General features: G+C 41.9%; 1 protein-coding gene across 2 annotated transcripts in view; it reads right to left on the reverse strand.

Moving 5' to 3' along the window:
* TANC1 (tetratricopeptide repeat, ankyrin repeat and coiled-coil containing 1) overlaps window positions 1–26,242 on the reverse strand; it is a 773,242-nt gene that overhangs the window by 589,650 nt on the left and 157,350 nt on the right. The window lies entirely within an intron of this gene.

The following is a 26,242-nucleotide window of genomic DNA, read 5'->3' on the forward strand; positions in this document are numbered from 1 at the left end:
CACTCTGGAAGTGAGAAGAATACGCTGGAAGCAATGTGTGCCAGAGTAAATAAAGATGTTCAAAAAGATCAATTGCACGTCCAATCAAGAATAAACATAGCCTAGACCATTGCTATTGAAGGTAACCACGCCTCTGGGCGGACAGTCTAAAAGAAGACGATAATTCCTTATCGTCTGAAATGGAGGCGTGAAATGGGAACATATGTTTCTATGGAACTACACCAGCGACCGTTCAGGCCACAATCATGTGCGAGCAAACACCAAATGAACAGTGTTAATGGGTGACCAGATGCCCTTAACATTTGTTGAAGTTGTGTCAACACGAGGCAAGGATTGGTGAGAAATGCACGTTCCAAGATTTGTGACGTGTTTAGAGAGACCCAGCGTTTTTGTTCACATCACTTGGCAATCTAAAACTAGTCGTCCTAAATGTATACTTGAAAGTGAAAGTGCCAGCTAAAGAAGGATGGCCTACTAATTTACTATTGAGAAAGTAACCACGAGAACACTGTGTTCACTCTAACTAGGGTTAGAGATGAAAACTCAAATCATGATTTCCCTTGCAGACTGATTTAGGTATGTAGCTTTCTTTAGGTATTTCTTGCAAGCAAATTCACCAAGCCAACGAATGTAATCGATAGGCAAAATAAACTACCCAAAGAAACTGAATTTCCACCCTATTAGCCCCAAACATTCTACAGATCTTCTTCTCATTATCAGATCGATTCCCACTGAGTGTGCAGAATGTCTTCCAGTAAATCACCTCAACTGCATGCTTTAAAAACAGAGGCAACAATTCTGACACCAACTCCAGGTCAACTAACTATGCACAAAACAAACATTTTCAGTAGGTAAGAGTAAGAAATTGGATTATTATTTGTGGTGGTTCACTACCCACCTCCTTAAGAACAATCATAACCCTTGTCAGTTTTAACCCTCAAGGCCACTAAATTAACCTGAGCTCAACCACCTGATAGCAATGGCCCACAGCAGACAGGCTTAACTTAAGACACTGTGTAAAGTATTACGAAGTACCAAAACTGTAAAAGTCAAAATGCACAACAATAAAAATCCCAAATTGAAAATTTTTTGTAAACCTAATGACACCAAAATGACAAGAAACCAATAAGAGGAACCAGAGATATGAATAAAAAAAATCAAGAAGCAGCACCAAAAGGCACAAAGCGCCAACGATAGTCACTGGTTGTAGTAGATCGGGACCAGTGCACAAATTAAGGCTGATCACGATGGAGCATGGGTCGAAAACACCAATCAGGTTCGCCCTGATCAGAGACTTTACCTTCTGATGTAGGCCCTGAATTAGGTCTTGGCGAATGGGTTACTCCGTCACAACGGTGACGGATATCCCATCCGCCAAAATATGAATCCCATTAAATTCTATGGGATTAATATTTCGGCAGACAGGATATCAATAACCGCTGTGACGGAGTAACCCATGTGCCAAGATCTAAATCAGGCTCTTAGTCCTTTAAGTCCCAATCCATCACAAGAGTACACTTCTAAAACTCACAAGACCTCAGGGGGAGGCACTTGGAGACTCAAAAGGTGTCAGGGAAAAGACAACAGCATGGTCTAGTCCAGGTCCAGTTCCAGTTGTCAGCTGGGCAGTTGCAGGAAAGGTCTCATGTAGCTTTTTGTATCCCTGTAGCTTGAACAGGAGGTCAGCCCCTTGTAGTCCACTTATTTGTCCCTTGTACAAGAGAGAGCAAGTCCAGTCTTTCATGGCTCCTCTCAGAGCCCAGACAGCAGGTCCAGGCCTCTTGTTTTCTACCATCAAGTACATCCCCAGTATTATATGTAAACCCAGCAGACCAGTCAAGCAGAATTTGACACTACAGCAGAATTTGCCACTGCAAATATGAAAAAGGATTGTCATAGCCCGCACTCTTCTGCTGAACTCAATGAAGTCAACCCTGCCCATTCTGGTCGACATGTCAATTACAGTGACCTATTGTGAAGCTTCTGAGAGTAATTTCACACAGTTGGAGATTAGCCTCAGGACCTTCAAGTAGGGGAAAGGAACTTTCTAAAAGTTACTTTTCCTTAATATTTATTCAAAATAAAAATGCACGATTTAACTAGATTTTAATAACTGGTTTCTAGCTAGTCAAATTTCAGAGATACAGAATTAGGATTGTAGTTTATACTCAGGTTTTCTACTTGGGGCAGCTAGGCTTGCCACAGTGAATGTGTGTGTAGATGACCTGCGTGTCATCGTGTTCTTTATTCCAGAATTGGAGAACATTCTAATCTGAGTTGTCAGTTGATGATGCCAGCACTGTGTGGATAGGATGTTCCCTCCGCACTTAAGTTCCCTTCTTAAGTTCTTGAATAAAACTTCACTATCAACTTACCTCAGTGTACCAGCTTTATTACACTGGCAACAATCCTGAAACGGATTCACAGCTTCCACGGACGTCCTAACACATTCTTCAACTTGTCTACTACATTTTGGTATTTCTTGGACTCTCTCATCTGACATGAAGAGATATAGGTACTGTGCAGCACTTTCCTGCTCCCCTTTATGCTACATCGCGCAGCATATCCTTTAAAAAAGTTATCTTTTATCACAGTGATTTCAATTCATGCTCACGCTCAAGGTGCCTCACGCAAGATTCCACCCCAAGCCGTCAGTGATGCGTATCGCCTAGCAACTCAAGACACCACCCGTAACCTCACAGACTTTATAATCATCATCCTCACATGACTCTCTTGACATATTACTCAAGTCAACTGAATTGTAAAGTGCGTAGTGTGCCTTTAACCCGGAGAGACTCCATAGAGGATAAATTACGACAATTGCTCAAAGAGGGTATCATTGTCAAAACTGAGGCAAGTTATTGGTTAGCCCTAGTGGTTCTTGCCCGAAAGGCCTCAGGAGAGGTAAGACTTTGTGTGGACTTGCGCTCCCTCAATCGCGGTCATAGCCGACAGATATCCCATTCCCGAGACCAGAAATGGGCCTTGACTCAAAACCAGTCAGGCTAAGTCAAAATAATCTAAAGAACAATACGTGTGCCAGGACTGATACTTATTGAAAAAAAACACTTTCAATTGACCCTTATGAATGAAACATAAACGTCTGCATTAATCATTTGCATCATTTAATGATGTAACTCAAATCTTTTCTTTTTTCTTAAATTTTTGAAAAAAATATTCTTTGTGCAAAATTCACCTTGTACTTACACCACACACATACCTCTTTCAAACTTCAAACATACAAACTATACAATGGTCCCTAGGTCCACCATAATCAAGTGAAAAATTACACATCAGAAATGAATCCTATTGTCAAAAAACATTTAAAGTAATTTTTCAATTTATGTCTGTGAATTAAACTAAAGAACTAATGATGTCTCGTCAGTTTGTGTAACCTGGGACCAGGTCGACGCGTTTCAAACCCTCAAACTGGTGGGGTTCTCATCAGGACCAAAAAGACACAACAAGCCATTGATTGATACAGCGTTGACATACAACCAGCCCATGGAGAAAGCAGGGCGCCACTTGGTAAGTGATTCACTATGCCAAGTTGTGTGTGTTTGTAAGCCTGAATTCTTCTTCCTTTTTTTAACATAAGGCTGATTTAAGTCCTCTCTTCCAATAGGTAGCTAGGAGGCTCCTTTAATCTCCTGTCCAACTACAATAGGGGGTAAGTTCCATTGGCCATGCATTTTTCAATGTTTGTTGTCTGTTGTGACTAATTGTTTGTCAGTCTGAGCTTAGAAGGTTTGAACTTGGGTCTATATAAATTTCAGATTTAAGGACAGTTCCACCACATATGAAAGCGGTTGCTGAGAAGACTGAAGGTAGGGGATGCTCCATTGGTGAGGCATTTACAATCTAGTTTTATGAGCAGCCACCCACAAATTGTTTTTTTGGTTTTGTCTTGTAGTGTCTTTTTGGTCCTGATGAGAACCCCACCAGTTTGAGGGTTTGAAACGCGTCGACCTGGTCCTAGGTTACACGAACTGACGAGACATCATTAGTTCTTTAGTTTAATTCACAGTCATAAATTGAAAAATTACTTTAAATGTTTTTTGACAATAGGTTTCATTCCTGATGTGTAATTTTTCACTTGATTATGGTGGACCTAGGGACTATTGTATAGTGTGTATGTTTGAAGTTTGAAAGAGGTATGTGTGTGGTGTAAGTGCAATTCGTTCAAATTGTAAATGTTTTGTATATTGTGTATATATTTGTACATATAATTAGGAGTTTGTCCTACAAGGTGAATTTTGCACAAAGAATATTTTTTTTCAAAATTTAAGAAAAAAGAACAGATGTGAGTTACATCAATAAATGATGCAAATGATTAATGCAAACGTTTATGTTTCATTCATAAGGGTCAATTGAAAGTGTTTGTTTTCAATAAGTATCAGTCCTGGCACAAGTATTGTTCTTTAGATATCTCATTCCCAACATCGCAAAGATGCTGACATAATTGGGTGGTGCTAAAGCCTTTTCTAATCTTGATCTCAGATCCGCATATCATCAGATTAAGCTCGCCCCTGAGTCCTAGAACCTCACTGCCTTCATAATGCCTTTCGGCCCTTACAAATTTACAAGGCTTCCGTTTGGTCTCAATTCTGCAGCTTTGGTCTTCCAGAGAGCCATGGAGGATGTCTTGCAAGGTCTCCCTGGCGTAAAGATCTATCAAGATGATGTCCTAGTTCATGGCCCATCTCAAAATATTCATGATGAGAGACTCAGGACTGTACTAGATCGTTTCAAATAGCGTGGCCTGACACTACGTGAGAATAAGTGCAAATTCAACCTTCATGAGATCGATTACTTAGGTCACAAGCTATCCAAGGAAGGAGTCAAACCTAAAGACCAATTAGTAAAGACCATTGATAATCTTCCTGTACCCAAGACCAGAGATGAATTAGTCCCCTTCCTAGGGATGGCTGAATATTATAACAAGTTCGTTTCTGAATTTGCCTCTCGTACCTTTACCCTCCGAACTCTTCTCAAAAAAGGGGTAAGGTTGGCCTGGTCACCGAACTGCCAAAAAGAGTTTGATGATGTGAAGGGGGTGTTGAACGGAGCTCCTTCTCTTCACAGCTTTGATACCTCTGCTTGCTCCATTCTGATCACTGATGCCAGCTCAATAAGGCTAGGGGCCGTTCTCAAACAGGTGAAAGATGGACGCGAAACAACTATAACATTTCTGTCACGAGCTCTCGGGCCTGAACTACTATATTCTGTTATAGAGAATGAAACTCTTTGCATATTCTGGGCGATTAAACAACTTAAAAAGTTCCTTTGGGGAAGTTCCTTTACAGTCCAGTCCGACCACAAACCTTTGAAGGATCTGTTCACCAAAAAGAGTCTTGATGCGATCTCCTCGAGAATCACCAAGTTGATTGTAGCTTTACAAGACTATGACTTTGTCGTTCATCACATTCCTGGTGCACAAAACAAAGTTTCTGATTGTTTGTCCCGTCTTGTAACAAATGACACAGTTGACTTGAGTAATATGTCAAGAGAGTCATGTGAGGATGATGATTATAAAGTCTGTGAGGTAACGGGTGGTGTCTTGAGTGAAGATTAGTGAAGAACTTCCATGACTAAAGATCCCACTATTCTCAAGATCTGTAGGTTAGTGACAGAGGGTTGAAAGAGGATAAGAAACCTTGATGAAGAGATGAAAAAATTCTGGCATATACGGCATGAGTTGTCTGTCTCCTCAGGTTTGCTTTGGAGGGGTACTAGATTAATTCCACCTCTTCCCCTCAGAAAGAAAGTTGCTCAACAAGCTCATCAGGGACACCAGGGAATCTCTAAAACGAAAGAGAGAATTTGTTTACACTTCTGATGGCCCGGTATTGATTTATTAGTTGAACTTATGGTGAGAGACTGTCAAGAATGTAATTCTTCTGATAAGATTTACAAAACTAGAACTCAACCCATGGCCATACGAGAGGTCCCTACTCGCTGCTGGCAAGAAGTAGCCCTAGATCTTCTAGGCCCGATTTCTGGTGTTTCTGGTAAGTCTTAGTCTTAATTGATCTATTCTCTAAGTGGCCGGAGGTTAAAATCAGTCACAGTATTGAGACTAAAGATGTCACCAAATTTCTGGACGAGGTCTTTTCTCGTGAGGGGTTTCCTTATTGTATTCTTACTGACTACGGGGTCCAGCTAGTTTCTAAAGAAATGGAGATCTATCTTACTGAGAAAGGGATCAGACACAAGCGTTGCGCTCTCTATCATCCTGAGACTAACAGAATGTTAGAGAGGTTCAACCGTGTGTTGAAAGACTCCATCCAAATGGCTAAATCTTAGAACAAAGATCGTCGGGGTAGAAAGCCTAATACCCGTATGTTTCAGGCACGGATGAGAAACAGAAGTCCGAGTTCCAGTTCGAATGATGGGGAGAATTTAGGCCAGTCAGGATTTGAAGATTGCTAAAAGGAAGGCATACTTTGATGCTAGACATGCAGTCACTCACACTCGTGTGTGTGTGGGTGACAGAGTCAGAGTTCGCCTTTCACAAAGGTCTTCTGGGTTTTAAAATTTTCCCCACCTTATATGGTAAAAAAAACTGTTTTTGAATGTTGTCAAGTTATGTGATGGTCGCGTCTGGAAACACCAATAGAATTGCTCCCGTTCATAACTTGTTGGTCACTTGTAAAACTTCTCCCAATGTTTTGCCGAAGTCAAGAAAGAGTGAGTGTTGGAAAACTGCCAACAAAACTAAATGATTTTGTTTCACATTAAGATTCTGTATAGGATCTTGCTATTTTTTTTTCTTTTCTTCCCCTCTTCTTTATCTTGCTCCGTTTCATTCTTTCGACTTATTTCTTTTTCTTCACTAAAAGGGGGAAGGTGTGTAATGATCTTACCCGAGTGTAGATGACCTGCGAGTCATTGAGTTCTTTATTCCAGAATTGGAGAACATTCTAAGCTGAGTTGACAGTTGATGCTGCCAGTGCTGTGTGGATAGGACGTTCCCTCTATACTACCTTCTTAAGCTCTTGAATAAAACTTCACAATCAACTTACCTCCGTGTACCAGCTTTATTACACTTTACTTTGGGAGCTATTCACTGTAAGGACAGTGTAATATTATATCTCTATATATCTCACTTTTAAATTCCACGCACCCTACGTTATGAACTAGGAAGACCTACATAGAGATGACATAAATATTTAAAAGGAAGGTTTAGACCTGTCAAACGGATATATTTTGACAGATTGAATTGAACTGTTTAGACTGCTATAGTCAGGCTACACTGGTAGGCCTGAAGCCATGTTTGCACTGCCTCTGTAGTAGATGGAACAATAGATGCTGCAGGCCACTAGTGGTATTTAAATTGCAAGCCCTGGGGACATCTTGTACCATATACTAGTGACTTATATGTAAGTTAAATATACCAACTGAAACATGTTTAAAGTGGGAGCACAGGCCCTGTCCTACTAGTAAGCAAGGGGAAAGGGCGCAGAACAGGCAGAATTCCTACACTGTGCACATGCAGTAGTAAATCAATCAATGGGAATGTTTGTCAAAGAAATCTTAACAATAAACAAAGAGTAAAATGAATGACGGCTGTGATTTGTGTGTAATAGCAGCTCCCTTTATGATCGCACTATCGCTTGCCTTGCCCACTCCAGCATTTTCAACAATCAACACACTAACCTGGTCACAAAAGTATATTATGATCTGCTTCCTACCATTTTCGAAAACTGGAGTATAGAATGATAAATTAAAATGATCTACAATATTATTTAGAAATAAATTACTTGCTGTGGGCTTCAATTCCGGAATATACGAATCAGATGGAAACATTTAATAACAAAATAACAGGTAGCCAGTAAAATATAAAGCTATATAATATAGAATATATGATTTGACATTTTATTTTATAAATACAACTTAAACAAATCACAAAAATACGGATGTGAGTACACATCAAACAAATGCACAAATTATTAAATATTTTATTTACTTCACAAACAAATATAGTAAAATTGAATATTTAATATTAATGGGAAGTTTGGAGATTCTCTGCTTTTGGCATTCTAAAAGACAAAATGATATGCTAAACTCTAGCGTACCACTTCTTCTTTTGCTCCTATTGCACACTCTCTTTATGTCAGCTCTTCAATGGAGGCCATCCATCATACATACTATATTATGTTTGCTGTACTTGTGTGCTCCAACTTATCAAGCTAGGGATACACACTTAATTTTGAGCTTCGAATTTCAATATTTTTTGAGTTCGTAGAACGGGCTAACATTTTCAGTTTCAGAGTTTGTTTCTTTAGTTAGGTACACTTTATTAATCTGCTACCATTATTTCTGCTACCATTATTTAATGTTCGATACAGTCACACATCATCCGTTATTGCCCAATACTTTGAAAGATTTTGAACAATGAAAATTGAATGGGCAACAGGTTTTAATTTCGACATTAAGATGAACCATAATCAGCCACTTATTATAACAGGTCCTTAACAATCCATGGGGCAAACCGTGGACATTCCATGAAATTCTTCAATGTTAACACAGGGCAAAAAGAGAAACTATCACACTTAGGGTGCATATATATTTATGGGATTTAGACTCCAATTTGTACCCGTGAGACAATTACTGGAAAAAGTGTAAATCGTAAGGAATGGGGGGATGAATACGATGCAATCCAATCTTTGTGTGTTAATAATAGATTTGTGTAAGATTAATTTAAGTAACTAATTTAATCTTTCAAATTGTATTCAATATGGAGTTCGATCATTACATCATAAATTCAGGTGGAAATCCTAAAAAAAGTAGGTCAGCACAGTAAAACAATTAAATATGCTCCGTTTAATTTTATAACTATCAGGAAGGAAACATTGAAGAGCCTGTATTATAAAATGTATACTATTAGCTTCTCGCAATAGTTTATATTTAGTTGTTAACTCTGGAGGAAACTGCATTTATGCATACAACATGCTGCAGTAACTAAGCAGTCTTTAGATTATGTACTGTGGTTAGTCCTGTACTGATCAGTATTTATTTCAAAGTGCATCTTAATTTATGAGTATTCTATTAATGTTCAGTTGTTTTATTACTGTTGCAAGAAAGAATTCAAACTTGAGCATATTCACATGCTCAGGACATCCCTTAAAGTAAAAATTAATGGGGTAACCCGGTGTCCCTCAGAACCTGGGTAAGTATTTACACAACAACAATGGTTCTGTCGGGAATACACTATTCCTTTGCAAATAAGAACTCTGTCAGACAAACATTTCTTTTATATGTAATGCTTTAAGCCATGCCTTAAATGCAAACATGGAAGCAATGGAACACAAGACAAGAGAACAAAGCTAAAGTTGCTTGCAATAGTTGATATTTATATGAATTCCAGCATCATATACATTACCAAATTTGTCACCAAGGCTGTCAAAAACAGTGTACACTGTAGCAAGGTGTGTTTTTCAAGGTGATATTTGGGTGCTTAGTTATAGACGTGCAGTGCATATATATATATATATATATATATATATATATATATATATATATATATATATTTATATTTATTACCTACTGGCGGTCGCCAGTAGGTATATATAGTTAGGATTTTTTTTCTATGGGATTTTTGAAAATTCTATGTCTAATAACTTTGGCGTTTGTGGACGGAATTGGCTGAAATTTTCAGGAAAATGGCACATTTTGTTTCTGAGCAGCCCCTGAAAATTGGGGGGGGGGTCGTCAAGGGGGGGCCGAGAAAAAAGGGGGGTCCCAAAACGCGTTTTTCCCATGTTAATTTCCATAGGGCGGTTGGCCTCACTTTTAGCTCGAACGGCTGAATGGATTTGCATGAAACTTGGGGGGGGGGTCGTCAAGGGGGGGCCGAGAAAAAAGGGGGGTCCCAAAACGCGTTTTTCCCATGTTAATTTCCATAGGGCGGTTGGCCTCACTTTTAGCTCGAACGGCTGAATGGATTTGCATGAAACTTGGCAAAATTGTAGGGACTGTTAGCCCGATGTGCCTTTGCTAGGTCTCAATATATGTGCTCCAGTGGATTTTGATAAATTAACGTTCAAAAAAATATATATATCTGTGACAGCGCTCCGGGTAGCACTCCGGTTCGCGTACTTGACGCGTAACGGAACTTCGCGAAGCGAAGCTGATTGGCTCTCCGGTGTCTGTCAACATTCTAAACAGTCCGGAGCGGCCGCCATCTTGTCTCTCGGTAGGATCGAAAGACAAGAGGAGGCCAAAACAAAGGGGGAAATGACCATAAGGGGGCATAGTAGATCCTCCCTGACCCCCTAGGTTTGATGTGGAGGCTTTAAAAGGGCCCCGCGGGGCAAAAAACCCCCCCTTTTTTTTGCGTGGGGAGCGCCCGGTACGCTTTTGTGCAATGGGCGGTGGTAATCAAAATGATGAGGAGGAGGGGAGGGGGGGGCATCGTTCAAAGCACATCAGCGTGCATAAACACGAAAAAATTTTTATCTACCACGTACTTGACTTATCTCTCTGAGATGCATTCCCTTGTGTTTCGGCAATGGTAGTCTGTTCATTACATAGATCGCCCGAGGGCGGTAGTACAGACCGCGCGTAGGAAAGGGTCAAAAGCCAGGGGTATAGGAGTATGTAACAAGCAAGCCATTTAATTGAAAAAACTAAACGTGACAAACGGTTGCAGGATCAGTGAAGGTTGATTTTATAATTGAAAGTATAACAGGATCAGTTACAATAAAATCGTCCATACGCACACCATGGGCGAGTATCATGGGTAACATTATTTCGAAGCTTTATTAATACAATAATCAATAATGAAAAATCAACATCAATAGGGTTGTCTGTATTCACAGTCAGTACCCTTCCCCGCCCGCCATCTGCACAAAGACCGCATACATCCCCCATAACGTCAAGGCTAAGTAACTAGAACGTCATAAGGATATGCAAGTCGCTCCCATACTGGCGCCATTTTGGTCGAGGCCAGGCAGGTCCAGAGTATAGTTTAATGTCTCCAATAAGTAGCGGCAGGACCTGAATCCCTTTCGGCAGTTCTGGCTTCGTTATTACGAGCACTAGAAAACAAGACATTCTGGGCAATACCACCCTTGACGCAGCCCTTTATTCTACAAGATGGTGTCTTTCAAAAGCCAGGGGTATAGGAGTATGTAACAAGCGAGCCATTTAATTGAAAAAACTAAACGTGACAAACGGTTGCAGGATCAGTGAAGGTTGATTTTTTAATTGAAAGTATGACAGGATCAGTTACAATAAAATCGTCCATACGCACACCATGGGCAAGTATCATGGGTAACATTACTTCGAAGCTTTATTAATACAATAATCAATAATGAAAAAACTAAACGTGATAAACGGTTGTAGGATCAGTGAAGGTTGATTTTTTAATTGAAAGTATAACATGATCAGTTACAATAACATCGTCCATACGCACACCATGGGCGAGTATCATGGGTTACATTACTTCGAAGCTTTATTAATACAATAATCAATAATGAAAAATCGACATCAATAGGGTTGTCCGTATTCCCAGTCAGTACCCTTCCCCGCCCGCCATGTGCACAAAGACCGCATACATCCCCCATAACGTCAAGGCTAAGTAACTAGAACGTCATAAGGAGTTGCAAGTCGCTCCCATACTGGCGCCATTTTGGTCGAGGCCAGGCAGGTCCAGAGTATAGTTTAATGTCTCCAATAAGTAGCGGCAGGACCAGAATTACATTTATGAAGAATGTTGAAGAGTAGTATGTTGAAAATCTGAAGCCATCGTTCTACAAACTCTCAAGCAGCCTTGGATGGAAAAATCCTGAAGAATGTACAAACTGAAAACCATTTTTTGTCTGCATGGCATCAGCAGCAACACTTGAGTCAGCTTTGTGTGAAGCCGCCATCTTGATCCAATCAATACCGTCCCCTTGCACACATTCAGGGACCAGGCCGCAGGACGTGTCTTCAGATCAAACGGATTGTGGGACAAGGTCCAGAATGGAAGAGTCACCAAAAGGCAAAAAGTTCCGCCGGACCCCGGGAGCCGGCCGCCTATGTCGGGGGCGATCTCAGGCCACACCAGGGCAACAAGACTTGGGGAGGGGGCAGGAGCCAAGCGCCCCCTCCCAGTCCGCGCTACCACACCGCCCCTCGGGGGCCTCAGTCAAGCGGTTCAGGGAGGCACCGCAGGCAGCCCCGCCTAGTCAACGCCCCGGCCTCTCCATGTCGTAGGCCGCAAGAGTGGGCGCAACTATGCTGGCCGAGCGAGAAATACCGTCCCCCTGCACACATTCAGGGACCAGGCCGCATTGCGAGGGCACCGCAGGACGTGTCTTCAGGTCAAACGGATTGTGGGACAAGGTCCAGAATGGAAGAGTCGCTGTATCGCAAGAGTGGGTGAAATTTAGCCGGATGGCGGGTGAGACGCTGTAATAGCAAGAGCAGGCGCAACTCAGCTGGCCGAGAGAGACTTGGGGAGGGGGCAGGAGCTAAGCGCCCCCTCCCAGTCCGCGTCACCACACCGCCCCTGGGGGGCCTCCGTCAAGCGGTTCAGGGAGGCACCGCAGGCAGCCGTTCTTCAGATCAGTGGCTCTCACCGGCAAGGCTCCCCTCCGTCAGCAGCAATCGTTGGCGCTGTGGTTGCGGCCGGAGGCCCCGCCTAGTCAACGCCCCGGCCTCTCCATGTCGTAGGCTGCAAGAGTGGTCGCAACTCAGCTGGCCGAGCGAGACTTGGGGAGGGGGCAGGAGCCAAGCGCCCCCTCCCAGTCCGCGCCACCACACCGCCACTCGGGGGCCTCCGTCAAGCGGCTCAGTGAGGCACCGCAGGCAGCGGTTCTTCAGATCACAACAGAGTCTCATGCTCGATCGATTGAGCTGGCCGAATCAGGCAACAAGAAGGTGTGGGGGGGGGGGGCACCTCTTGCTCAACCACCACCTGAGGAGGTGGTACTCTCTTCCTAGGAGGTGGTGGTGGTGGTGGGGATGCAACAGCTGAAGCTACAACACTTGCTATTGCCAAGTGATGAAAAAAGGTCTTCCTCTCACAAAGATGAAAGTCAGAGTGAGGAAACAAGGAGGGGTTTTCATCATTTAGGACAAAAAATAGTTCTCAACCAATGAAAAGTGTTATTTTTAGGTCACATGACCTAGTCTTACATCATTAGGAACCCAAAAGTGAAATGAACCAATGAAAAGATTTATTAACAAGTCACATGACCTGTTATGCTTACGTTACGCACTCCGCGCCCCGGATCGCTTCCGGGAAGCTGTGCTTCGCGCCTCGCGCACCGGAGCACTTCCGGGTGCGCTAACGCGGCGCGTCATATGACAGAAGGGACAGGCAACAAGAACCATCAGTCAAAGAGGGGAGGGCAAGTTCTTCTATACCGGGTCACGTTGGGGCTCCACCGGAACTGATCGAATTGGTAGTCTACAGTGTTTCTGGATGTTTCAGACTGAAGCTGGCGTCAGCATGAGAGCATTCCGTGGCTACGTCGTGGCCATTCCGCGAGCAATCATGGCAGTCGCTCCCCACCGGAAGTCTGCGGGAGTCGGGGGCCCCGGTGACTCTTGTAGAATCTTCAAGGCTGAGGGGATGCTTTTGGGAATGGGGCCCATGCCCTAGCAGTCAAGCGTCCGAGTTCCAGGGTTGCCCAGAGCCATCCTTGCAGGCCAGGCCCAAGTCTGTGGAGCCGACCGCCATTTCCTGAGCTCCGTGGCAGCCGCCTGTCGCTGTACCGCAAGAGTGGGTGCAATTCATCCGGATGGCGGGTGAGACGCTGTAATACCAAGAGCAGGCGCAATTCAGCTGGCCGAGCGAGGCCCTGTGCCGCAGGAGCGGGCGCAACTCAGGTGGCCGAGTGAAGCGCTGGGGTGTAGCTGAGAAACCTCCACCTGGGGAGGTGGGGGAGGCTCGTTCGCGCCGCCTCTCCCTTCCAGGGCACCCCACGCCGTCTCCTGGCACAGGTATATGTGATGGTTGGACCAGGGCACCGCAGGACGTGTCTTCAGGTCAAACGGATTGTGGGACAAGGTCCAGAATGGAAGAGTCACCAAAAGGCAACAAGTTCCGCCTGACCCCGGGAGCCGACCGCCTATGTCGGGGGCGATCTCAGGCCACACCAGGGCAACAAGACTTGGGGAGGGGGCAGGAGTCAAGCGCCCCCTCCGAGTCCGCGCCAGCACACCTCCCCTCGGGGGCCTTCGTCAAGCGGCTCAGGGAGGCACCGCAGGCAGCGGTTCTTCAGATCAGTGGCTGTCACCGGCAAGGCTCCCCTCCGTCAGCAGCGATCGTTGGCGCTGTGGTTGCGGCCGGGGGCCCCGCCTAGTCAACGCCCCGGCCTCTCCATCTCGTAGGCCGCAGAGTAGTCGGGGAGAAATCCCGGGAACGGCGGCATGCATTTGGATCGATGTTGCAGCAGGCTGCCATGTAAATAGTTATTTAATAAAACGTTTTACCCTGTTACTTTGCTGGTGTGTTGTATATATTTATAATATTTGCATAGGGTTTGTCGTTGTTTTGGGCGGGGTGGGCGGCGGAGCGGAGCTGTCTTGCAGCCATCATGGCGTCGAGCTCAGTTCCTCTCACTAGTTTCATATTTCTCATGAGGGGTTGTTCCTAATGTTTCTATTTTAGCGAGGTCAAAAAGAGATCCCATTAGTGGCCTACTGATTTTGCTTGATTCCTTTTGTTTTTTCTAACGATTTTTCACTATCTGCAAAGACTAAACAGAGTATTGCGACTCTGTGCTTGTTTGTAAATAGAGAATGATCCAAAGAGAACCAATTCCAAAACAGTAAATGCTTGGATAACAATCAATCAAATGGAGAGGGAAGCAGGCACGACGGATTACAACGGGGGCAAAGGCCTGCGTTACCTACCCTTCACTATCTGCAAAGAGAGAATACTCTTAAAAGAAAAGGGGGGGGGGGCAGCGTTCAAAGCACATCAGCGTGCATAGACACGAAAATGTTTTTACCTACCACGTACTTGACATTTTACAGCTTTTGATATTTGCTATTAAAAAACCATTGAAATTCACTGAAAAAACCATAGGTTATAGACCATATATAGTTAGGAATTAGCATTTACAAAACCTTGAAAATTCACTGAAAAAAACATGGGTTATAGACCATATATAGTTAGGAATTAGCATTTACAAAACCTTATTTTACTCACACAAAACCATTGAAATTCCATATATAGTTAGTTGCACTAACTATACATCGCGCACCCGCAAACCACTGCTGATGATGTCACATATTACATCATTCATGACATGGTCCGTGACATCACTGATGACATCACTGATGACAACTCAAATGACATCACTGACAACATCACTGATAATATCATTCATGTGATAATACGATGAACCTCTTCAGACTCTAATATAACCTTAGATACAATCAGTGTAAACAGACACTCACAGATTGTCACTCATCCATGGAGTTACTCATACATCTAGTCAGTCATGCAAAGAATCAATCACACCTCCATTTCCTCAACTATACAGTTATACACACCTTACTAATTCAAACATATTCTAACACATATTTACTCTCCTATACAATCCCTGATACAAGTTCACAATGATCCATACAGCCACTCACACATTCACTGGCTCTTATGCACAGTTATTTATATATGTCAACTCTCACATGTACTGTGTTTTACATATGTACTTACTTTGACATGTAGCACTGAGATATCCATTCACTCACCAATACACTCATGCACACAGTCAACTGCCCATGCAGCTGTTTCCACATGCACTTTTGAACCCATACATCTAGTGAATCAACTTCTCACACATCTATGCACAGAGTCATACACCTCCCAGCCACTCACACACATACTCAGTCTCCCATACAAATACTTGGGCAACCAATGAATAACCCATATAGTTACTCATATAGCTACTGATTAACACATTCAGCAGTTTACAAAACAACAGACATAATGATGCACAAATTAAGACAGTTTAATCACTAACCCATGCACTCAGTGAGACACATTTAATCACTCTCTCATACAGTCAGTCATGCACCTACTAAATCCTTCATCCAGACACTTATACATCCACTCATTCTTTAATATGTAAGACATATTTTAACTTTACAGAAACATACAGTCATTGGATAATGTCATCAGTGATGTCATTTGAGTTGTCATCAGTGATGTCATCAGTGATGTCACTGACCATGTCATGAATGATGTAATATGTGACATCATCAGCAGTGGATTGCGGGTGCGCGATATATAGTTAGTGCAACTAACTATATATGGAATTTCAATGGTTTTGTGTGAGTAAAATAAGGTTTTGTAAATGCTAATTCCTAACTATATATGGTCTATAACCCATTTTTTTTCAGTGAATATATATATCTATATATATATATCTTCGCTCCAACTTGCCCTTCCTTGAACAGCACGCAAACACGTAGGTCGGTGGCAAACCTTTATTTACTGGGTACAACTGGTCTGTTGCTGGCAGCTTTAATCCGACAGTCAGTTACGCGATGAGCCTGACGCGTTTCCAAGTTTTCTTCCTCAGAGGCATTCGCTTGGCTGATTGTGTGCACCTGGTTCTGTATTTCACACAAAGTTAATGTCACGCCCCTGGATGGGCCTGTCTGATGACAGTGGAAGCATTGTGGGAACAGTAGTCCAGGTTAATTACATTTCTTATGATGGCACTAATGTCTGTCATTGTTTTCCAGCCCTCGGATGGGCCCTGCCAGCAGTGGCCAGTTTAAATCCCTCCTTTGTGTTCCGCATTGCAGCTCGATAATTACCAGCCACGCGGCTCCCGGTTATGGGGTGGTGCAGGTTCGGCGGCAGGACCACCGCCCAAATATCTTCGCTCCAACTTGCCCTTCCTTGAACAGCACGCAAACACGTAGGTCCGTGGCAAACATTTATTTACTGGGTACAACTGGTCTGTTGCTGGCAGCTTTAATCCGACAGTCAGTTACGCGATGAGCCTGACGCGTTTCAAAGTTTTCTTCCTCAGAGGCATTCGCTTGGCTGATTGTGTGCACCTGGTTCTGTATTTCACACAAAGTTAATGTCACGCCCCTGGATGGGCCTGTCTGATGACAGTGGAAGCATTGTGGGAACAGTAGTCCAGGTTAATTACATTTCTTATGATGGCACTAATGTCTGTCATTGTTTTCCAGCCCTCGGATGGGCCCTGCCAGCAGTGGCCAGTTTAAATCCCTCCTTTGTGTTCCGCATTGCAGCTCGATAATTACCAGCCACGCGGCTCCCGGTTATGGGGTGGTGCAGGTTCGGCGGCAGGACCACCGCCCAAATATCTTCGCTCCAACTTGCCCTTCCTTGAACAGCACGCAAACACGTAGGTCGGTGGCAAACATTTATTTACTGGGTACAACTGGTCTGTTGCTGGCAGCTTTAATCCGACAGTCAGTTACGCGATGAGCCTGACGCGTTTCAAAGTTTTCTTCCTCAGAGGCATTCGCTTGGCTGATTGTGTGCACCTGGTTCTGTATTTCACACAAAGTTAATGTCACGCCCCTGGATGGTCCTGTCTGATGACAGTGGAAGCATTGTGGGAACAGTAGTCCAGGTTAATTACATTTCTTATGATGGCACTAATGTCTGTCATTGTTTTCCAGCCCTCGGATGGGCCCTGCCAGCAGTGGCCAGTTTAAATCCCTCCTTTGTGTTCCGCATTGCAGCTCGATAATTACCAGCCACGCGGCTCCCGGTTATGGGGTGGTGCAGGTTCGGCGGCAGGACCACCGCCCAAATATCTTCGCTCCAACTTGCCCTTCCTTGAACAGCACGCAAACACGTAGGTCGGTGGCAAACCTTTATTTACTGGGTACAACTGGTCTGTTGCTGGCAGCTTTAATACAACAGTCAGTTACGCGATGAGCCTGACGCGTTTCAAAGTTTTCTTCCTCAGAGGCATTCGCTTGGCTGATTGTGTGCACCTGGTTCTGTATTTCACACAAAGTTAATGTCACACCCCTGGATGGGCCTGTCTGATGACAGTGGAAGCATTGTGGGAACAGTAGTCCAGGTTAATTACATTTCTTATGATGGCACTAATGTCTGTCATTGTTTTCCAGCCCTCGGATGGGCCCTGCCAGCAGTGGCCAGTTTAAATCCCTCCTTTGTGTTCCGCATTGCAGCTCGATAATTACCAGCCACGCGGCTCCTGGTTATGGGGTGGTGCAGGTTCGGCGGCAGGACCACCGCCCAAATATCTTCGCTCCAACTTGCCCTTCCTTGAACAGCACGCCCATCCAGGGGCGTGACATTAACTTTGTGTGAAATACAGAACCAGGTGCACACAATCAGCCAAGCGAATGCCTCTGAGGAAGAAAACTTTGAAACGCGTCAGGCTCATCGCGTAACTGACTGTCGGATTAAAGCTGCCAGCAACATACCAGTTGTACCCAGTAAATAAAGGTTTGCCACCGACCTACGTGTTTGCGTGCTGTTCAAGGAAGGGCAAGTTGGAGCGAAGATATATATATATATATATACACATACAGTGAAAATATGTCCAATTTATACAGAGAAGGGAGGATGAATAAAAATAGTCAGAGCTACAGGGACTCAATGACTCTAGTAGATAGGGCAGTTATTCATTGATTTTGAGCTAGAGTCTTGGTGTGTCTGTACAATGTGGAATCGTCGACGTTTCGACCCGAACAACTCACTGTTCAGTTGTCAAATGGGTCATCATCAGGACATGAATAGGAGACAGCCCAATCAGGGTAGCGAAAGTGTCCTTCAGAATGAGGGCAGCCTGAGTGTCTATGAATGATGTGATGAGGGCATCACTTTGGCATTCCCTTAGCTAGTGTGCACAGGGCATTCAAGGGAACATATCCCTGACCTTTTGTTGATATGTTTCATCCCCATATTTTTGATGGGTAAGTTAACTTCTTTCCACAAAATAAGTTAAAAAACTGGTGTAAATAGTTATCTACAACTACAGACTGTGAACCTTGGGTACAACCATGCCTGAGGATATGGAAATGATGTAAACCTCTGGTTCTTGGGGGAGCAAGTTGCTGTCTGATAGTGAGGTCTCTTTTGAGGATAATTGGTCCAGATCGTAAGGCTATCCACAAAGAAAGGAAACATTACATTGTGAGTGTCTTTCTCCTGGTTCTAAGATGTTTCTAATGTTTAACTACCTTGACACACATAACCAAGAGTTCCAATGCTCCTGGAAATGCTCAAGCAGTGGGAAATAACCTGGATGTAAATGGGGACATGTCCTGTAAAGCTAAATCCCTCACATGGAAGGATGACAACTTTCTACAATACCTAGTTGAGTAGCACCCAATTAACTGGTGGCAACTGAGATGAATTATGAAAAGATTTTTATCTGCCAGTATCAGAGTGAACAGCAGACACCACCTGTTCCAGATACAGCTTTGAACCATGAGGCAAAGGAGCAAGGAAATCCAGATTTCAAGCTATAGGTAGATGTATAGGTCTTGCTTCTTACATAATGTAATACAACTGCTGCCATGATCTTCATACAGATACATGATACAGAGCACAGGCCAAGGGGATGCACCTTGTACCGTTATGAACCTCTTGCTCCAGCAAAGAAAGTACAGAAATGTGTTGTGGGCTCTCATGTATGTAAATTTAGATAAGCATCCTGCAGGTCTGAGGCATAAAGCCTGAACAAGACCTGCAGAGAGAAAATAATCTGGTAAAGTAATCTTTTCAAGTGTTCCATGGGTAAGAGACTGAATGGGTTAAGTTCTAGGATGAAGTACAGAATTCTACGTGATTTTTGCGGAAAACCAACTTGATTTATACTATTTGTGAGAAATATTTTTTCAAAGGTTCAGAGATGAATAGCATTCATCTTTTTATTATAAGCTGATGACAACGTTTTGGGTTGTGTCACCTCTCAACAGTTAAAAGTCAAACAAAGATCCCTGGACTACACATAACTTCCTTCACATTCTAGACTTCCATACACACCCACTTATTAGGCACAGCAAAAATGTTTGTATATGTATCACACCAACACAGAAATATGACGTTTACAATCTTATTGTTTTATTTGTTATTGATTTCTATTATTAAAATTCAGAACTTTTCTGAAGAACATTATTCAAAAAAATACATTGTATTGGCACAATAAAAACAATTATTCACATTAGTTCATGAAACATATCAAGTTAAAAAACAAATTATAAAAACATTATAGATTTTTCACCACTAAAATATCATAACTTCACAGTACATAATAAATCACATTTAAAGACCCCTGTTAATCTGTAGGATCGAAGCTTCCTACTACCGTGATTTACTGACCTAATAGCCTCATATCTGAACAAAAGTTACAGTATCCAAATTTTCGGTATATCTGCTATTTCGTAGGGCTTTTATTGGATTCTATTGTTCCATGCGTCGACGCGTTTCGGTGTCATTTCATAGATATAGTAACACCTTCTTCAGGACAGCCACAATTTCATGGGGTCAATAATTCTAAGTTTTCTGTATATATAAGACGACAATATATCATAATTAAAAAAAAGGTTCCTCACAATTCTCTCTTTACTTAACAAATTGCATTCTAATTTATGTCATTAATCTACAGAGGAGAACCATTATACTATTATTTTCGACCCTATTCAAACTATTGTCATGAGAGGTTTCCAATATACCTAGGACTCTTATCCCCTCCGTTATATTTTAGTGTTGGGCTTTACATCATACATGCTCAAAACATTCGTTACCATCATTCATTCAGGTCCCACTACTTTCCTTCACTTCAAAAAGACTGATAGTTGCTGTTGTTTCTACCCAGGGAAAGATTCTATTCTTTATGGGGTTTCCTTCTTTTTATCAGGGCATTAAAATCTGGTTACATATATCGCCCTGTTAAATCAGGAGATGATATTCACATGATAGATCTTTATTTATCCTATTTCCTATTTCCAGTTTGTTTTACATCAAGGAAGAATTACCTTTATTTTCCAAAAAGGATGAAGAATTCAGTAGTGCAGGTCAGATTTCTGCCCCACTTTTCTCTTCAATCTTGTTGTGTTTTTATATTTTAGCCTATAGATTTGGAGACATGGTTTTAAATTGCTATTCAATTGGTCCATTGTCACAGTCATTCTTTCTATTACTCTTAATTTAACTTAGATCGATGTTCCCCTGAACACCCCCGATTTTCTGTTCACCGGGTAATATTTCTTTTATATTCTTCTTTATTTTCTTTTTGTGAATATGTCCTGTTGACAATATTGCAGTATATTACTCATTGGCCCCCCTCATCTGGTTTGTATTTTCGGTTGTTTTTAATATAATAGTTCTTACCTTCGCTGGCATTAAACTTCTCTCATCGAGGTATAGCGTCTAGTTTCTGATTTTCATGAACCGGATATGTTCTGTAAGGTAGTATTGATATTTCAGATTTTAACACCTATTCCTCCCTACTTTCGTACATATAATAAGGATGCGCACTCTACTTAATACTAGACCTATGTTGTATATTGGCATTCCTATAGTTTTATAATGAATCAACCACTTCTTATAACTTAAGACGTATTTCTATTCAAGGCCCCATATGGGATTAGTCGGGTCTATTCTGGTTCAGAGAAAGAAACATTCGATTATTTACTAGAATCCGCTATGTTAAAACTATGTCTGTACCCACTGCGGCATATTCTTCCTTTGTTTACCACCCATTCACGTTGTTCACACAGACGCGGTTAGGACCTTGGTTGTTACACATTAAAAAACATTCTAGCTATATGAACACCCGGGACGACATTCGCCATTTTTATTTCCGGGTTTCACAAAATTATCCCTCCTCAGTCTGGGTGACGATTTAGTGCACCACCCGGTGGGGAAAAAATGCCTTTAAATGCTCTCATTACACTCTTGTTATCTGTGGGCTATATTGGAACCCGTAGGCTCAGGGTGTTGTGGAAATACGCATTATACGATTATCCCTCCTCAGTTACACATTAGAACACATTCTAGCTATATGAACACCCGGGACGGCATTCGCCAATTTTACTTCCGGGTTTCACAAAATTATCTCTCCTCAGTATGGGTGACTATTTGGTACACCACCCGGTGGGGTAAAATGCCTTTAAACAGTCTTGTTATCTGTGAGCCATATGGGAACCCGTGGGCTCAGGGAATTGTGGAAATACGCACTCAAAAACCCTCAAAAGATGTATATCTACGAATAAGGGCTGTCCCGCTCACACCCTACAGTCTGATGCTTTAAGTGTAAATCAAAGGTTAGTAAATCACCCTAGGTCTACTTTTCCGTCATACATGCCAATTCTACCTACTCCTATTTTCGGCTTCTGTCAGGCAGACTTACCAGATTTCTTTTCCGTGCACGTGTCTACCTCGATACCTCCTTCTAGTCCGTTCTGACCTTTACGCCCTTTTTAAACCCGTGGGGAACCCTCCAACCAAACACACAGGTGTATTGTGACACGTCTACCCACACATGCGCACATCATTGTTAGGTGTAGGTTTGTGATATCGCCATCTTGGATTTCCCTCCCATTGCTGGTGGCGGTTTTGTGATTTAGATCTATGTCTATACTTAGGCCATTAGGCTTTGCGGTTATTGCTAGATTTCTATGTGTTTATATCTCTATAGCACATAAAAGCGTTCTCCTCTGTGTTAAACATAATTACATCTACTAACCTTTGATTTACACTTAAAGCATCAGACTGTAGGGTGTGAGCGGGACAGCCCTTATTCGTAGATATACATCTTTTGAAGGTTTTTGAGTGCGTATTTCCACAATTCCCTGAGCCCACGGGTTCCCATATAGCTCACAGATAACGAGACTGTTTAAAGGCATTTTACCCCACCGGGTGGTGTACCAAATCGTCACCCATACTGAGGAGAGATAATTTTGTGAAACCCAGAAGTAAAATTGGCGATTGTCGTCCCGGGTGTTCATATAGCTAGAATGTGTTCTAATGTGTAACTGAGGAGGGATAATCGTATAATGCGTATTTCCACAACTCCCTGAGCCTACGGGTTCCAATATAGCCCACAGATAACAAGAGTGTAATGAGAGCATTTAAAGGCATTTTTTCCCCACCGGGTGGTGCACTAAATCGTCACCCAGACTGAGGAGGGATAATTTTGTGAAACCCGGAAATAAAAATGGCGACTGTCGTCCCGGGTGTTCATATAGCTAGAATGTTTTTTAATGTGTAACAACCAAGGTCCTAACCGCGTCTGTGTGAACAACGTGAATGGGTGGTAAACAAAGGAAGAATATGCCGCAGTGGGTACAGACATAGTTTTAACATAGCGGATTCTAGTAAATAATCGAATGTTTCTTTCTCTGAACCAGAATAGACCTGACTAATCCCATATGGGGCCTTGAATAGAAATACGTCTTAAGTTATAAGAAGTGGTTGATTCATTATAAAACTATAGGAATGCCAATATACAACCTAGGTCTAGTATTAAGTAGAGTGCGCATCCTTATTATATGTACGAAAGTAGGGAGGAATAGGTGTTAAAATCTGAAATATCAATACTACCTTACAGAACATATCCGGTTCATGAAAATCAGAAACTAGACGCTATACCTCGCTGAGAGAAGTTTAATGCCAGAAAAGTTAAGAACTATTATATTAAAAACAAATGAAAATACAAACCAGATAAGGGGGGCCAATGAGTAATATACTGCAATATTGTCAACAGGACATATTCACAAAAAGAAAATAAAGAAGAATATAAAAGAAATATTACCCGGTGAACAGAAAATCGGGGGTGTTCAGGGGAACATCGATCTAAGGTAAATTAAGAGTGATAGAAAGAATGACTGTAACAATGGACCAATTGAATAGCAATTTAAAACCATGTCTCCAATTCTATAGGCTAAAATATAAAAACACAACGAGATTGAAGAGAAAAGTGGGGCAGAAATCTGACCTGCACTACTGAATTCTTCATCCATTTTGGAAAATAAAGGTAATTCTTCCTTGATGTAAAACAAACTGGAAATAGGAAATAGGATAAATAAAGATCTATCATATGAATATCATCTCCTGATTCCACAGGGCGATATATGTAACCAGATTTTAATGCCCTGATAAAAAGAAGGAAACCCCATAAAGAATAGAATCTTTCCCTGGGTAGAAACAACAGCAACTATCAGTCTTTCTGAAGTGAAGGAAAGTAGTGGGACCTGAATGAATGATGGTAACGAATGTTTTGAGCATGTATGATGTAAAGCCCAACACTAAAATATAACGGAGGGGATAGGAGTCCTAGAATATTGGAAACCTCTCATGACAATAGTTTGAATAGGGTCGAAAATAATAGTATAATGGTTCTCCTCTGTAGATTAAGGACATAAATTAGAATGTAATTTGTTAAGTAAAGAGAGAATTGTGAGGAACCTTTTTTTAATTATGATATATTGTTGTCTTATATATACAGAAAACTTAGAATTATTGACCCCATGAAATTGTGGCTGTCCTTAAGAAGGTGTTACTATATCTATGAAATGACACCGAAACGCGTCGACGCATGGAACAATAGAATCCAATAAAAGCCCTACGAAATAGCAGATATACCGAAAATTTGGATACTGTAACTTTTGTTCAGATATGAGGCTATTGGGTCAGTAAATCACGGTAGTAGGAAGCTTTGATCCTACAGGTTAACAGGGGTCTTTAAATGTGATTTATTATGTACTGTGAAGTTATGATATTTTAGTGGTGAAAAATCTATAATGTTTTTATTATTTGTTTTTTAACTTGATATGTTTCATGACCTAATGTGAATAATTGTTTTTATTGTGTCAATACAATGTATTTTTTCGAATAATGTTCTTCAGAAAAGTTCTGAATTTTAATAATAGAAATCAATAACAAATAAAACAATAAGATTGTAAATGTCATATTTCTGTGTTGGTGTGATACATTTACGAAAATGTTTGCTGTGCCTAATAAGTGGGTGTGTATGGAAGTCTAGAATGTGAAGGAAATTATGTGCAGTCCAGGGATCTTTGTTTGACTTTCAGTGTCGATAGTACCCTGTTCCCTGGAACTTAGTAGGGTCTTCTCTCTTGTGAAAAGACCTCTCAACAGTTGACAGGCGTCACTGTGACCTGGATTTCTATTAAAAGAGGAACAACATGTCACTTTATAGATGGATGGGCCGAGTTTGAGCAACGATTCCCACCACTTGGAGGTCTTGGTCACCTCGAAGGAAGCACAAAGACTTTATGCAAAGGAGGATTCCAAGCTCGCCCCAGCCATTTATCTTGCAATTGGTCATCACAATGAAACATTTAAGGACGATACAGCTATCTCTCACTGGAAATCAATACAGATGGCAGGGGTAACATGAATAAATAGTTAAGTATTCGACCTGAAGCCATAGTAGACCTTGAGCACAAAATACAACAAAAACACAGGTGGCTATGTCCCGTCCGCCAAAACTTCAAGATAATGTGTACGCTGTTGATTTTCAAGACAACTGTGAGCAGAGGAAAACCTAAACCTTCCAAATTAAAGAGAAGGATTGAAATTCTTTCAAAATGTAGTATCTAATAAAGGGTCAATGAACAGCGTGAATCGGCTCAAGGTGTTTCTCTGGGTTTTACGATCCACCTGCGAACTTGAAACACATTTAACCCTCTACCTCTCCACAACAGGTTGGCAATAACAGCCCATGTACACTGAATATTTATCAGACAAACAAAGATTCCCTACCAACCGCCCTCCAAAGTTACTTTTAAGTTCTCATGTGAAGCAGTAAAATCCACTCACTCACAACCAGCTCATACAAATTACTATTACATCATAATATTTAGAAATAACTAACATCCAAATATCACAAGGAAAAGATAATCCACACTGCCAAACATTTGAAAAAGAAACTATATATTGTCGACACAAGGCTGGGCGATTTGTGCAAACATACTACACTTAATCAGGACATTATACATTCACAAAAAATAAAAAAAGAACATAAATCTAAAATTTTGGAAAATGTTTAACAGGCATATGTGTACGGAAAATGAATAAATTAAATGTATTCATATCAGTAGAAACACCATATGCAACAAAACGTTACTAGGAATGGAAACACATGACCACTCTAATTGGGGTAGAAGAATGACTGCCCTTTTAGAAACCAAACTATTTATACCTAGTGGGGTGATTGCTGTTTCAAAGGGTTTTAGGTCCCAGACATCAGCCAAGTTAACAGAACTTGGGGTACTCTACAGTAAACCCTTTCCAACCACT

The sequence above is a fragment of the Lissotriton vulgaris genome, chromosome 2_1, assembly GCF_964263255.1.
Source record: "Lissotriton vulgaris chromosome 2_1, aLisVul1.2, whole genome shotgun sequence".
Taxonomy (NCBI): domain Eukaryota; kingdom Metazoa; phylum Chordata; class Amphibia; order Caudata; family Salamandridae; genus Lissotriton; species Lissotriton vulgaris.